We start from the raw sequence: 13306 nt of genomic DNA, 5'->3' as shown, positions 1-13306 counted from the left end.
TTAAAATGCACAACTATTTTTTAGATTTTTTTTTTTTGTATTTAGGAATCAATGAATGTGCTTTGTGAACAACCCGTGTCTGCATGAGTTCATTTGTTTTTGTGCCAGGGTGAATAGTTTCTTAATCTAACTGTAGATGACACATTCAGCACACCACAGCCCAAAAATAAACAAAACTGCTGTTGCCTGACAACAACAAAATCAGGCGACAAAGGATTTGAGCCCAAAATAAAGCTGTGATTATACTGAAGTATGAAACAGTTTGAATTTGAAGTCCTCCATCCACTGCATGTGGAGAAAGCAGGTGATGTTCTAAAAGCAGAGTTTTATGAGATTTGAAAGGCAATAGTGAGACATTTTGCAATGTCTGTGACCCTTTTAGAGGATGAAACTGCAGAAGAGTGAAGAGACAGCTGATCAAGAGATGAACACGGGAAAGCAGCATGAGTGCCGGGAGCCGTCGCGGCAGAGTGCACAGTCGGAGGACACCAGAAGTGGTGGCACTTTAAATTTAACTCTTTCTGAAATAGCTGCAGAACTCCAAATACAAAGCACACACAAAAAAAGGCCAAACGGGATGCCATACACCTAATTCAAGTGACAGCAAGGCGATTATCTCCATGGCAACTCATTTTAAAGAGGTTCAATGAGGACATTGTAGCTGAATTTACTGCCTTAATTTTGAAACCATAATCATCATACTTCATAAAGTGTAGGAGTTTCACATAATTTAAGGGTTTATTTTTATATCCAATTGGAATAACAGCAATCAATGGGTTGATTGCACCAACCACGCATTTAATCTGCAGGGAACTTTAATATTTTGACACAGACTATCATAGTCTCGATGACACATTTGTCCCAAAGATTTGAATTAACGTCAAACCTCCACTTAAACACGATCACCGTGCTCTAGAAACAAGAAAACCCTGTGAGCTCCCTGAAAGATGAGGAGACGGCGATGATGTCATATTGTATAACCACGGCTCTCATCTATATCATATGACTCACGTGCACGCACACATGCACTCCCACACACACACACACACACACATATCGTCTAATGCACTTCAATCCAGACTGGGGCTTTCAGAAATAGTGTGTGATGGTCTATAACAGCTTATCCCCTTTATCCTGCAGCAACCACTTCCCTGATGATAGCCCATTAGCAACTGCCTCACAAACCATCAGTGAGTGTGTTCGCCAGACCTTACTCCAATAGCCTTTGTCTCACATGTTCTTTTGGTCACATGACAATAGGCATAAGTCACCTGACTAACTGGAAGGGAAGAATCCCTTTCCCAGCAGCACTTAGAAAAAACATACTGCCCGTGTTACGATCAAAATACCTTCCCCCCAGGCTCAAGTAGAGTCTGGTAAAATCATGCAAACATGTAAGACGGATGTTCTTTAAAATAGTCCATCACTGTGTATATATCTGAGGCAGTAATTCAAAAGGTCTAGAATAGTAATCCATTATTAATGTCTTCCTCTTCCCTCTAATGCATAAATGAGCACATAAACCCAGGAGACTTTATCAGAGAGTGTGTATATTTTAAAAGAAGACATAAAAACCTAAATTGATGTGAGGATGCAGGTATTTAAGGGGAATAATTTGATCATCTTTCTCTGAGCTTCTCCCTCTCGTTTTCTTCCCTCAGAGCTTCAAAACATCATGAGACTTGAGTTTTGAGAGACTCAAAAATATCCTCTCTCTTACTATCCAAGTTCATCGTGAACATGAACCCCCCCACATCTAATCTTGTGTCTCTCATCCAACACGTCTTCTTGACATAAGGGTTTCACGCTTACTAATCCCAGTGTTGCATTCTCACTCCTTCCCTGAGATTCTCCATGAGCATGGAAGAAAGCCCCTATACATCCCTCAATAAGTGACAGCCTTATTCAGTCTGCCCTAACTCTGCTCTGCAACTAACTGAAGACAACACACACAGACTAATGTACACTCAGAGACACACCAGCAGTCTGTCAGGCTGGCTGAAACACAATAATGCAACAGTACTGTGTGCTTTCTCGCAGAGGGGCTGAAAGCTGATATCCTCCCATCAGCTCGTGTGGGTCTGGATATCCCGTTGAGTTTTAACATTTGTGTGATCATCTGCTCCAGTGCTCTCTGGTTGGTTGCATCCCAACCAGCAGGCAGTGACCATACAGTAGCAGCAGATGGATTGCAGCAACAACAACAGACTGCTATAACAGAAGTGCTAAATATACAAAAAGACTTGTGACACAAGGAAGTCCATGAATGGAGCTGTACTACCTCTAGTACAGGTGTTTTATGAATCGTCTGTTTCAAAGCTTTTCTGTGATATTATATTGTGTAAGAGAAAAAAAAACATCTATAAAAGGAAACAAGGATGATTTAAACGTTTTAGTGGTTGGAACATTCTTGTACCTTACCAACGACTAAAGTGTGGCGCAAGGGCACTGTACGACAGCATCACCTGTACAACATTAAGTGCTTGCGACTTACAAAATCATTACAAATACGCCACAATACACTTAACACACGCACAACAATGGTCATTCCATTTTTGTGATGACCCTTGAGATGGCCGCATGAGCCTCAAGGAAACTACAAGACAGACCTACGACCCTCAACCCAAAACCCTGCAGCACCCGTACGGGTCAACCCCCATTTGGATGAATGTAACTAAGGCCTTAACTAGCATTATTCCACAAGCCAATTCAAGTAAAAGACATTTAGTATGACCACCTCTAGTAGGATCTGTTGGCCTCTCAGCTATTCTCAAACCATTTTTGTTTGATTTTCATATTCATTGTGAAAGAAAAGACCTCAACAATCAGTTTCTATCACATAATTGTTAAGATCACATCCAATAAAAACACGTTTGTACAGATGATGTTCTGAAGTCACAGTAACCAATATTTCATCAAACGTAAAGCCATCCTTCTACATAGTTCAGCAGATTAAAGAAAGAAGTTACCAATAGCTGACAGTTAAAGAAAACGAAGCAAAACCAAAAAAGTTGGTGTTCATGTGTAATGTGAACAAAAATAAAAGCCAAAGAATTCAAGACAACATATAGCATTGAAAAGGATGGGCTGTAGAAGACGAAATTAATATTTATCCTGCTTTTATGACTTAGTTTATCCAATCGTCAATTATTCGTGTAACTTCTTCTGGTTAGTTTAGCCTCTAACTCTTCATAAATGCAGGTCTGTATCATGGGAGAGATATAGAGGGGGTAAGGATCTGGATTACCTTTTGGCTCCATGAATGAGCTGTTTTTCTTTCTGTGTACTGTAAGTACCCCCTGCATGGGTGCTCTGAATGTGCATATGTTTTGTTTCATGAAAACTGAACCGCCGGGCTTCTTTAATGTGTAGAGAGACCCCCACGTCGCTGAGGAAAAGTTCCCCCACAAAGAACCACAAAAACTTCAGCAGTGCACACCTCCACACAGAATCGTCCCCACTGAGAGACCCACTTATTGCTCAACTTCACAAACCAAAACGTTCACCGCCGCCTGTAATGGTTAGCCACCCTTAAAAATAGAGAGCATCTGTTGCAAATGAAGGCGAGATCAGAATGTTAGAAAGTGAGAGAAGATGATCAAGTTTTAAAAACATGCTTGCTCTAAATTGTTTAATGCTAAGAATAATTAAAAATAGACTTTTTTTTATGTGCATTCCACAACATCTCGACTTATTTTCTCCCTGGCTTCCTCCTTACCAAAGTGAGTCATTCATTCTTTGTTTAACTGCCACTCCCCACTTCAGTAAATGGTTTTTGATTTGCCATCAATCACCACTTCATCTATTATATAGTAATAAGGGTCATGTGTCAGTGTACATATGTGCGTTTTAAATCTGACAGAGTTGGATGAAATTTAACTCTTTTTTATAGGAAAAAAAACAAGCTAGAATTTACTATTAAAAATATTGTTTTCCTTTTTTTACTTCTGCTTGTCAAAACAAATGTTATATGTACATTTACAAAGAGCAAAACAAACAAAGTCAATCATTTGAACAAATCCATAAAAAAGTACAACGGGTGTATGTGCACATGGTGCATAGTTGTCAGTTAACAATTGTTCCCATCTGAGCCTGTCACTGTCTGTGCGCTCTATTGTCGTGTTGCTCTGTCCCTGGCTGCACAATGCACACCCACCAAGTGGCACTGCAGTCCCCACCGCCTTTCTGGCACTGCTTCATCCTATACCCTTCACTCCATCCCCACTGTTGCTCTCTATTTTCACTTCTCTGTAATTTGTTGCTACTTTTCTTCTATTCAAGAGGCTCCTCTGAGAGCATGAGTAGTACCACACCCCACCCCATCATTCTGCTTGATCCAGCCGTTCTGATCCGGGTGTATTAACAGGAAATCTGAGGATAATGAGTGGAACTTCTGGTGTAAAGTGTTAATCCTTAACAGCATGCTCTACACAAAGATCTTGATTATACCTGGAAAAACCCTAATTCTTGGAAGCTAATAAGTAAAATGCTGACATGACATGTCAGGCTTTGGGAAAAAAAAAAGAACTTTCTACATTAAAGTCACCAAAATCTCTGGCCAAGTCATTTTTCACTGCATGGGTTTTAGATGACCCAGTAAAATTAAAGTTGCATGACATCATCTGCAACGCTCCAAAGCCAAAATAATGAACATATTTTAAAAATCAGCTGATCCAACCTATTCCAATATCCTGGATTCTAATAAAGCTCTATTCAATGATTCCAGTTGTGATTGAAATGTTGAGTAAGCAACAATGGTGTCCTTTGTCGCTGGAAAAGGAAACTCAGGACAGACGAAGTCACATGGAAGAAATGGTGAGCCAAAGTTCAACAGAGAAAAGGTTACCACATGCTACATTAACAAGGCTTCTTTTATTTCTTTTGCACACATTTCATCATCACAATAACAATATAGGAAAAAGATAAAGTAAAACTTTAAAGGAAAAAAAGTCCAAAAAATCTGATCTTGAAGAGCCACACTCATGAAAATTGTGTTTTTGGTGTTTTTAATATGCTCTTCTGGTTTTTTTCTCATGATGGAAGACATCTATTAAGAATATTAGGCTAAAAATGTGTTTCTGAGTATTTCTTAATTCACATTGTGAATCAGAAGCAGATGTACAAATGCAGTTGGAAACAGCTTGTGTGCGACGTACAAGTTAGTACGGCAAGCCAGAAGCTCCCTGCTCAGCTCCATTCTGATGCATTCACTTGCAGACGACTGGATTCAATAACATCTTTGCTTACCTCCTTCAAGCTGGCATCTGGCTCAAGACGGATGCTCTAATATAGCTCGCCATTTTTGCTGCACCACTAACGTTAGGTTGGGGTTGTAAGCTAGCAGGTATGTAAACAGATGCACAATGGGAAGGAAGTGGACTTACCTAATGCCAAAAGTCCCACTCACAACTCAGAGGCAAATTTGTTATGAACTACTGCCGCTCGGCAGAAAATTTTGGCTAAAAACAGCATAATCGTAATTAAAAACCACTGAGAACAGTTTTAAAATAGCCACACAAAAAATAATTGAAGAGGGACTTCAAACTGTTTCTTTTGGTAGATGTTTGTACAATTGTGCAATTTGTATAATTAAATTCAATGAGCTTAGCTTTGACAAATGGACAAAACAAGTCACTATGCACCTACTCAGAGCACAGCTGCAATGACGTGCAATGAGGCCCCCACGTGGCCCCAAACTTAGCAGGGCTCGACATAGCCATTTGTCCGCTGGCCCGGTCCTGTTTTTCGAGCAGTGCGGACCACAAGACTTTACTTTTCACTTGTCCGCTCGGGTCACTAAAATATCTAACGGTTTATATATTCTTCACCTTTTTCAATAAAGTAAATTTTGCGAAAACGTGTACATTTACCTCGTCTTCATAATTTAGTTTTTCTGCTAGTCCTGTGTTCAGACTTCAAGGGTTTCTATGGGAAACCTTTGATCACTTCTCCTTCTCTCCCGCCTGCGCGCGCGCGGCTTTCACTGCCGAGCACCACGCGGCACGCGCTCACTACTTTTTTTTTTTCAAACTTTATTGAATGTAACAATTCAATACAAAACAATGTTAAACAGCAACAACGAAGGCACAAGCCAGTGGGTTATTATTACATTTGATTATAAATCCGACACCGTCACTGAAGAGAGACTGAAGCATGTCAGAGATGTGGAAGACATGGCAGGAATAGAAAGGAATATGTTAGATGGAGTAATGGGTATAATTAGTAGTATGGACAGCAAGATATTTAATGAATGCATTGAAGATGAAACTGTATCCACTAAGCTTTAAGCTGAATGTCAAAGAATCAAAGGCAAGTCCAAATACCTGAATCTCAGACTCAAATGCAGTAGAATGTTAAACTACTTAATTTTGTTTTTCTTTACAACGCTGTAAGCAGTAAGTATTTCTAGTTAGCTGAATGATCTCAGTTAGACCTGCACAATATGAGGAAAACTCGCGATATGCGATATCAGAGATTAAAATTGCGATAACGATATAATTTGCGGTATATAAACAAACAGTAAAATAACCAAATAACCATTCCCAGTTTAAAAATTATACTCCAAATGACCCACGTTGACATAGGTTACAAACATCTAACATAAAAGGGCTCCATCTGATTGGTCAACAATGTGAAGGCGTCCATCAGATTGGTCAAATGCATTAAAGGATTTATTTGATTCGTTAAATGGTTCAAGCTGCCATTAGATTGTTTTAACACATTTAAGGTTTATGATTTATTGCGATATTTGCCGTTAGAAGCACCATGAAAACTTCTGAACTAGTGTTACCTACTACACTGCAGCGCTCTCTTCAAAACATCTGAAACAGACTAGAGCAGATTTAAGTTTGATATGGTCTATTTTCAGTCATTGAAAAGTGTAGAAATAAGTGATGTCACCAGAATGCACCAAATTGCACCATATTAAAAGTTTCCGGGGGGGCATGCCCCCGGACCCCCCTAAAGTTGCAAGCACCTGCGGAGCGGCGGGTCCCGCTATGCGCGGTGTCGGGCCAGTAACTTTCAGGCAGGGCCAGTAACTTTCAAAAACTACTGGCCCTGTGGGCCAGTGCAAATTTCTGGGCTATGTCAACCCCTGCTTAGTCTCTTTTGGTAGCTGTGATCACTCTGGTGCCGTCCCAGCCACTTGCCTGCTTGCAGAAGTGTACCACAGCACCAGCTCATAGACTCAAGAACACATAGGGGTGCTGTAAGCGCAAACTGGGATAGATCTTGTGGTCCCCTTTGGTAGAGGGGTACACATTTGGTGCAATTGGGAACTAATTCCAAAAAGAGTTGATGAGTCGAGCCAAGTATGGCAAGCAATCAACCCCCTGTTGTTCTGTCGACACAACCCAGCTGTGCTATGAGGAGCTCTTTAGTTTGCCTTTGCTAATTTTAGAAACAATGACGTATTCTACAAAAGGCAAAAGGTTAGCCAACAGGTTGATTTAATCAATACAAAAATTATTATTATGAAACCCCAGAGCAAAAACCTTTTAACATAAATGGTTAAAAAATGTGTAGACAAATAAACAAATAAAATCCAAAATATATCCGCATATTCATAATCCATTCAGAAAAAAATAGTATACAAAAATGTCATAATACATAAAGTCAAGTTCTGTTTTAGTTGCAAATAAAAACTATGAAATATAAACAAGTGCTTCATGAAGACTTACATATTTTCTGTTATACATGTAACAAAAAATCAGTTAAAGGTGTAACATACTTTGACTTTCTGATCTTTAGATAAAGTAGTTTAATTATGCCTTTCATCAACTAGCTTTTTCTTCTGTCTGAGCCACAGTGACATTAACATTTTAGCAGACAAATAAGCTCAAATGTGTTTGTACTCATTATAACAACGACGACTGTAAGGTGTCCTGCGCACATTACCAACACCAACTGAAAATAAGTGCAGTGATTCTGAGATGTTTAAACAAAGCTGGTCTCCTCACCACATGCAATCATTTCTTTTTCTATGGCAATAATGCACTTCATGTTTCTGTTCCTAAAAGTTAAATCCATTCTATATTGATAAACCATCGGCAACGTGAACGAACATGTATTGTCAAACTCACTGTTTAAGTTTGGCTTTGAGGTTTATACTGACTCACTCTTAGAAGGTTTTTACAGCGAGTCAGATTTCACATAAAATCTCTGGTTCAAAAAAATGGCACATTGTGTGTATCTAGTAAAAAATAAAATAATAAAAATCTTTAAAAAGATTGATTTTGAGCAAACTTTTTAGTCATTAAAACTATTCTTTAGCCCTTGTGCTATCTTAGATGACCCCACCCTTACATGACGTGTTCTCCCTACCATGACTAAGGTGGATAAAGGTGGAAAGATTTCATGTAATCCATGGACACCAGTGAGGTTCACAAATCATTGAAGAAAAAAGGTTCAGAGCACTGTCTAGTGGGTCTAGATGACCCAACTCCCAATGTTAAAGTGCCTAGGATAGCACAAGGGTTACGTAGTCCAGACATTAATCTGCTATATTAGATCAGCTTTCCTGTCAGTGTTTATGGGAGCAGTGGGTCTTTGAACATTTAAGAACTTTCCTCCTAAGTATTAAAGGTGTTAACACATTGCTTATACAATTCCATGTGCAAGGTAGTACGTTACCCTTTGACCCTCCAAAAGTACATCTGCACCAGATCTATATGGGACTGAAGGGATGCTTGGTATTCTTAAGTGCATAATGTGCCCAGTCTTATTACATTTCACATTCCTCTGGCACTTAAACACATCATAACACATCATAACATAAGCACAGGATGTTATTGGAGATTCCAAAAGAGTTTGCTGCTATGATCACGTTCACCGCTAGTCCAAGCAAATGGATCAAATGTCTAATGCTGAGGAAAAAACTAAAACAGAGCTTAAAACGTCTGTAGATTTAAAGAAAATAAACATTTCCCCTCGTAGGATCACGAATAAACCTTTTAAAGCCTTTAAAAATGCTTATAGATGCTAGCAGCTAGGGTTCCAGACGCCTTATATCCACTGTGTTATTGTCTGCTGTTTGTCTTTTGTGAATGCCTGCATTCCACTGGGTGTAAATCATGAACTGACATCTTCATACTGCTCAAGTAACTGATGGGTCAATCGATTGGGGGCTGGAACTCGTGTCAAAGAAAGGGCGAGAGCTGTCCCGGATAAAACAATTACATAAGCTGAGCAGACCTTTGGTCTCCATTAAATCTAGGCTTCCTCTAATAACACTAAGCTCAAGTTGAGAACTTCTCAGGTTTCAAGCTAAAGAGCATTAGCAACCATTGGCATCCAAAGATGAGGCAGTGGAATTTCAGCAAACATCAAAACTACCCTGTTAAATACACGTCAGATTATTTTTATTATTGGTAATAAAAAACTTGGTACATGTACAAACATGCTACATTATTTAATCACAACTCAATTATTTTCAGAGGAGCAGAAGAGACTATCTAAATAGGGTTATGAAATATTTAAAACACTGAATGCTTTTTTTTCCCCCTGTGTATCTGCCACTTTGAAAGGAATAACTGACTGTTTATAGACTTGCTTTGCCATAAACACAGAGTTCAACACAAAGCTTATTTTAAATGCTGCAAAATAATCGAGAGAAACACCAAGAGGATGCAAACACACACAAAGTGAGTCAACAAACTGTTAAATCTGCTGCGCAGATGCACAAACTAGTCGCTCTGTATCTATACAATAAACACAAAAAGAGGATTAGTTCATGTCAACATTGGAGAGTGGTGACGGAGATGGGAGCGAAACCAGGGGGAAAAAAAACCTTTAAACTTGAAAGTCATCAATCATTAAGCCTCCTCCCATTATACCCCCACCCCCCATATCTTACTGGTCCATTCTGCCTTCATATTCACACAGCAGCCTACATTTCCTCCCCAGCTGGTGTGTTAAGACAAGGAAAGAGGAACAGATTGAAGCCCAACCTCTGACGGGGTAGCCAGAGAAGTTAAACAGATACAGGGTCCTGATAGAGAGTCCAGCATGCCGACCATGAAAACCAGCATGTGTGCGTGTGCATGAATTTGTGTGCATTTCAGTGTGGGGCTGTCTGATGAGTGACTGTGGTTATGTTACATGGAGGTTTGAGGTTAATGCATTCCAGATGACAGCCCATTACTGCCAAAGTGCACATTGTTATAAGACATTAGCCTCATTTTCTTGCACGTTTTTCCGACATCACTCTCTTGGATACAAACACAAACAATTTGAAGAAATATTTAGACAAATATATAGGTCAGAGAAGGACCCACCAGTCAAAACGTGGAACTCTAGTTTGTGGAATCAAACAAATGGGTAATAAAACGGTTCATCAACTTTCTCAAAGTAAGGAGCGGGATGATTGAAATGAGGTTACAGGAAGTGGAAATGGGAATATTTGTCCTCTGAAGTTTTTCCTGTTGGACAAGACCCAAGGCTGGAATATTCCATACAATGCCTCCTCTTTGAACACACAAAGAGAGAAATATCTGGCATGTTGAAATAACAACCCTTCTTAAACAAATTCAAGAAAAACTAGGAAAGACGTTGCAGCCTAAAGAGTCTGGTTTCAATAACAGCTCAAATTTCCTTGACAACTTATGTCTATCAGAACTACGGCACAGGGCAGAGGAGGGAGACCAGAGAACAGATAGAGGTCAGACTATCTGACACAATGACGCAATTAGTTTGTGAACATCACGTAGAGGCGCAAACACACACATTTGGAGTGTAGGCTTACTGCAGAGGTGCCTGTCTGTCTCCCTGAAGCCTCTCAAAGATGTCAATGTCACAAGGACAGATTCGCCTACATGAACTACAAACAAAAACGACTTTGCCGAGGAAGACCCAAACTAATGCTGATGATGGTGGAAACGGTCGGTTGTCCATGTTTATTTATACATAACAGAAAAAGATGAGGAAAGGGAGAAGTGGAAGGAAGTTCCAAACAGAAAAACTGGGACGGTAGCACTTAACAGCCATTCAAAATGGGTCGAAAGTAAAAGAAACAGAGGAGATATAGAGGAGAAGGAGGAGGGCTAATGAGAAGAGAACGCGAGGAAAGGAAGATGAGGGCAAAGTGGTAGCTTGTTTGACTGTTACAGCTCTCAAGCCTCTGAGCTTTTCTAGAGGGAGAGGAGATAAAACTGGCAGTAAGCGAGGCCGTGGTGAAAGACCAGTTTTTGTTTTTTAAGTGAAGGCCCTGAATAGAGACGAGGTGGGAAAGAAGAGAACGTAGAAAATGAGCTGTCAATTCCAACAAAAGGAGAATTGTATACCTCAAAGTGCAATAAGAAAATCAAAGCCACACTAATGAGACTGCTCAACTAGTGCACGAAAAACGTTCCAATCTCTTCTATGAGAACAATAACTCCAAATATAAAACTTCCAACAGCGAAACTCCTCTGGTGATTTTGTTCATAAAGCTACTGTCAAAGCGGGTATTTCTCACTGTACCTTTCTTCTGTCTAAGCCTCGCTAAAATAATTAGACATGAAACACTTCACACGGCAATTTACTGGGGAATCTTTTAAAAATGGAAACTTTGTTCAGTTGATGGTTAAATTAGCAAACACTGGTTTTAATTTGCTCTGAAACCAGATGCCGGCATTAAACATTCCACCTTAAAACCTCATGCTGTAAATGGAGCTCCGCAGAAATTCCTTTACTTACTTTTATTTAGTGCCTGCTGAAGTCCAAGTCGTGAATCTTTTTTGGATTACAACCTAAAGCTTAAGAAAAAAAGGTAGGCTTGTTATTTCAGCTGTCTTTCAGTGGTTTAATGGCTGGCAGACTTTGTTACGTGGAGGGAAGCGGGGTAATTATATTAATGTACAGCTCTGCTGCCTCTAAGAGAAACACTGCAATTAATCACAAAGCACACATGGCTGCAATTAGCTTGTACTATAGCAAAACTCTTATCACAACCACAGGCAAAAGTGTTGTAACCTCTAACCCACTTTACACCTGAGCCAACCACATTACAGATGTCATCCCAATTGCTAATAGAATATTCATAAAGAAATAATAGCTTTTTCAAGTAAAGATAATGATGGTGGAGCAATGCTTACAGCTACTCAGATAATGGGGTTCCTTAGAGCAAATTTTACTTTGTATAAAACTATTTAAGTGTCGAAACTTGTATAAAATTTAAAGCAATAATAAACCCTTTCTGTACTGTAGTGTCAAACCCTTTGCTATGGTTATCAAATCCCTTTACAGCCTTGAGGGGAGGAAGAGAAGTTTTTTTTTTCATGGAAAAGTCATAAATAGACTGTTTGAAAGGTGAAGGGATACGCAGGTAAGAATCTGATTTATCAGATTTATTTAGAGATCTGCACAAAATATTCTCTAAGTTTGTCAACACAAACATCTAAAAGTGGGTTGAAAGAGTCTTCCAAGGCTCACAGAAACAAAATAGAAATGATCAAGAAAGTACAGAAACCAAAGCCCCAATGGCAAAACAGCAAAAACAAAAAACATGTGAAAGACTTGCCAAGTGAGAAACGAGGAGAGGCCTGGAAAAAATGGATAAGGGGCAATGTCAACAAAAAAAGCTTCCACTAAACCTTAAGTACACACACACACACACACACACACACACACACCCACACACACCCACACACACACACAATTTACTTCGGCTGCAAGGAGATTAAGAAATGTTAGAAAACTACAAATAAAGTCAAGGTAAGGATAGGAAATAAACGAATTGCAAAAGAAAGAGAAGCTGGTAAACACATACATGAACTTTACAGTGGGAGTACATAAAAGAAGAAGTAAACAGTAAAGATAAGGGGCTTGTACTGCCCAAAATGGACATTTGTATTCATTCGTATTACATGTTTTATTTGGTTTTAAATGTTTTTTGAGATTTTTTTTTTTTCCCCAGGGAACATTAAACATGTTTCCTGGTGATTATTCAGACTCATTCAGGTGCAAATCCCTGCAGAGAAGAGTGTGTACTATGATAATATCAATGAAAACAACAACTTCAAAAAGGTTTCCAGCCCGGCCCACGCCAGTGCAAACAGCAGCAGTGCTGTATGAACTGTAGCTGGAGGTTCTGGGTAAATGATTCAAATCTCTGATAATAAAAAAAAAACCTGGACAACACATGGATTTTAGTGAAGACTTTATCAAACATGTGGTCCCACACACCTTGTTCGATAAATAAAAAAATAAAAAATAAAAAATAAATCACACAAGTGAAAGCTTTTCATTCTTCACGTCCCTTTCAAATTCTTTTTTTTTCTAAAATTAAACCCCTTTAACAATTTGAAATCCTAAAAATTGTAGTTTT

The 13306-nt window shown here is 39.2% G+C and overlaps 1 protein-coding gene across 17 annotated transcripts in view; it reads right to left on the bottom strand.

Moving 5' to 3' along the window:
- The window catches only part of LOC101172041 (serine/threonine-protein kinase WNK1), a 79867-nt gene that overhangs the window by 45420 nt on the left and 21141 nt on the right, over positions 1–13306 (bottom strand). The window contains exon 1 of one of the 17 annotated variants that reach the window (XM_020714223.2): positions 11677–12579. The exons of the other annotated variants lie outside the window; for them this stretch is intronic. The gene's annotated coding sequence lies outside the window, so the exon portion shown is untranslated. Of the gene's footprint in view, positions 1–11676; positions 12580–13306 lie in introns of those variants that run through there. 17 annotated transcript variants of the gene reach the window in all.

Source organism: Oryzias latipes, chromosome 23 (genome assembly GCF_002234675.1).
Source record: "Oryzias latipes chromosome 23, ASM223467v1".
Lineage (NCBI taxonomy): Eukaryota > Metazoa > Chordata > Actinopteri > Beloniformes > Adrianichthyidae > Oryzias > Oryzias latipes.
Note: the sequence above shows the minus strand (reverse complement) of the source record. Positions and strands in the feature narration are given on the sequence as shown.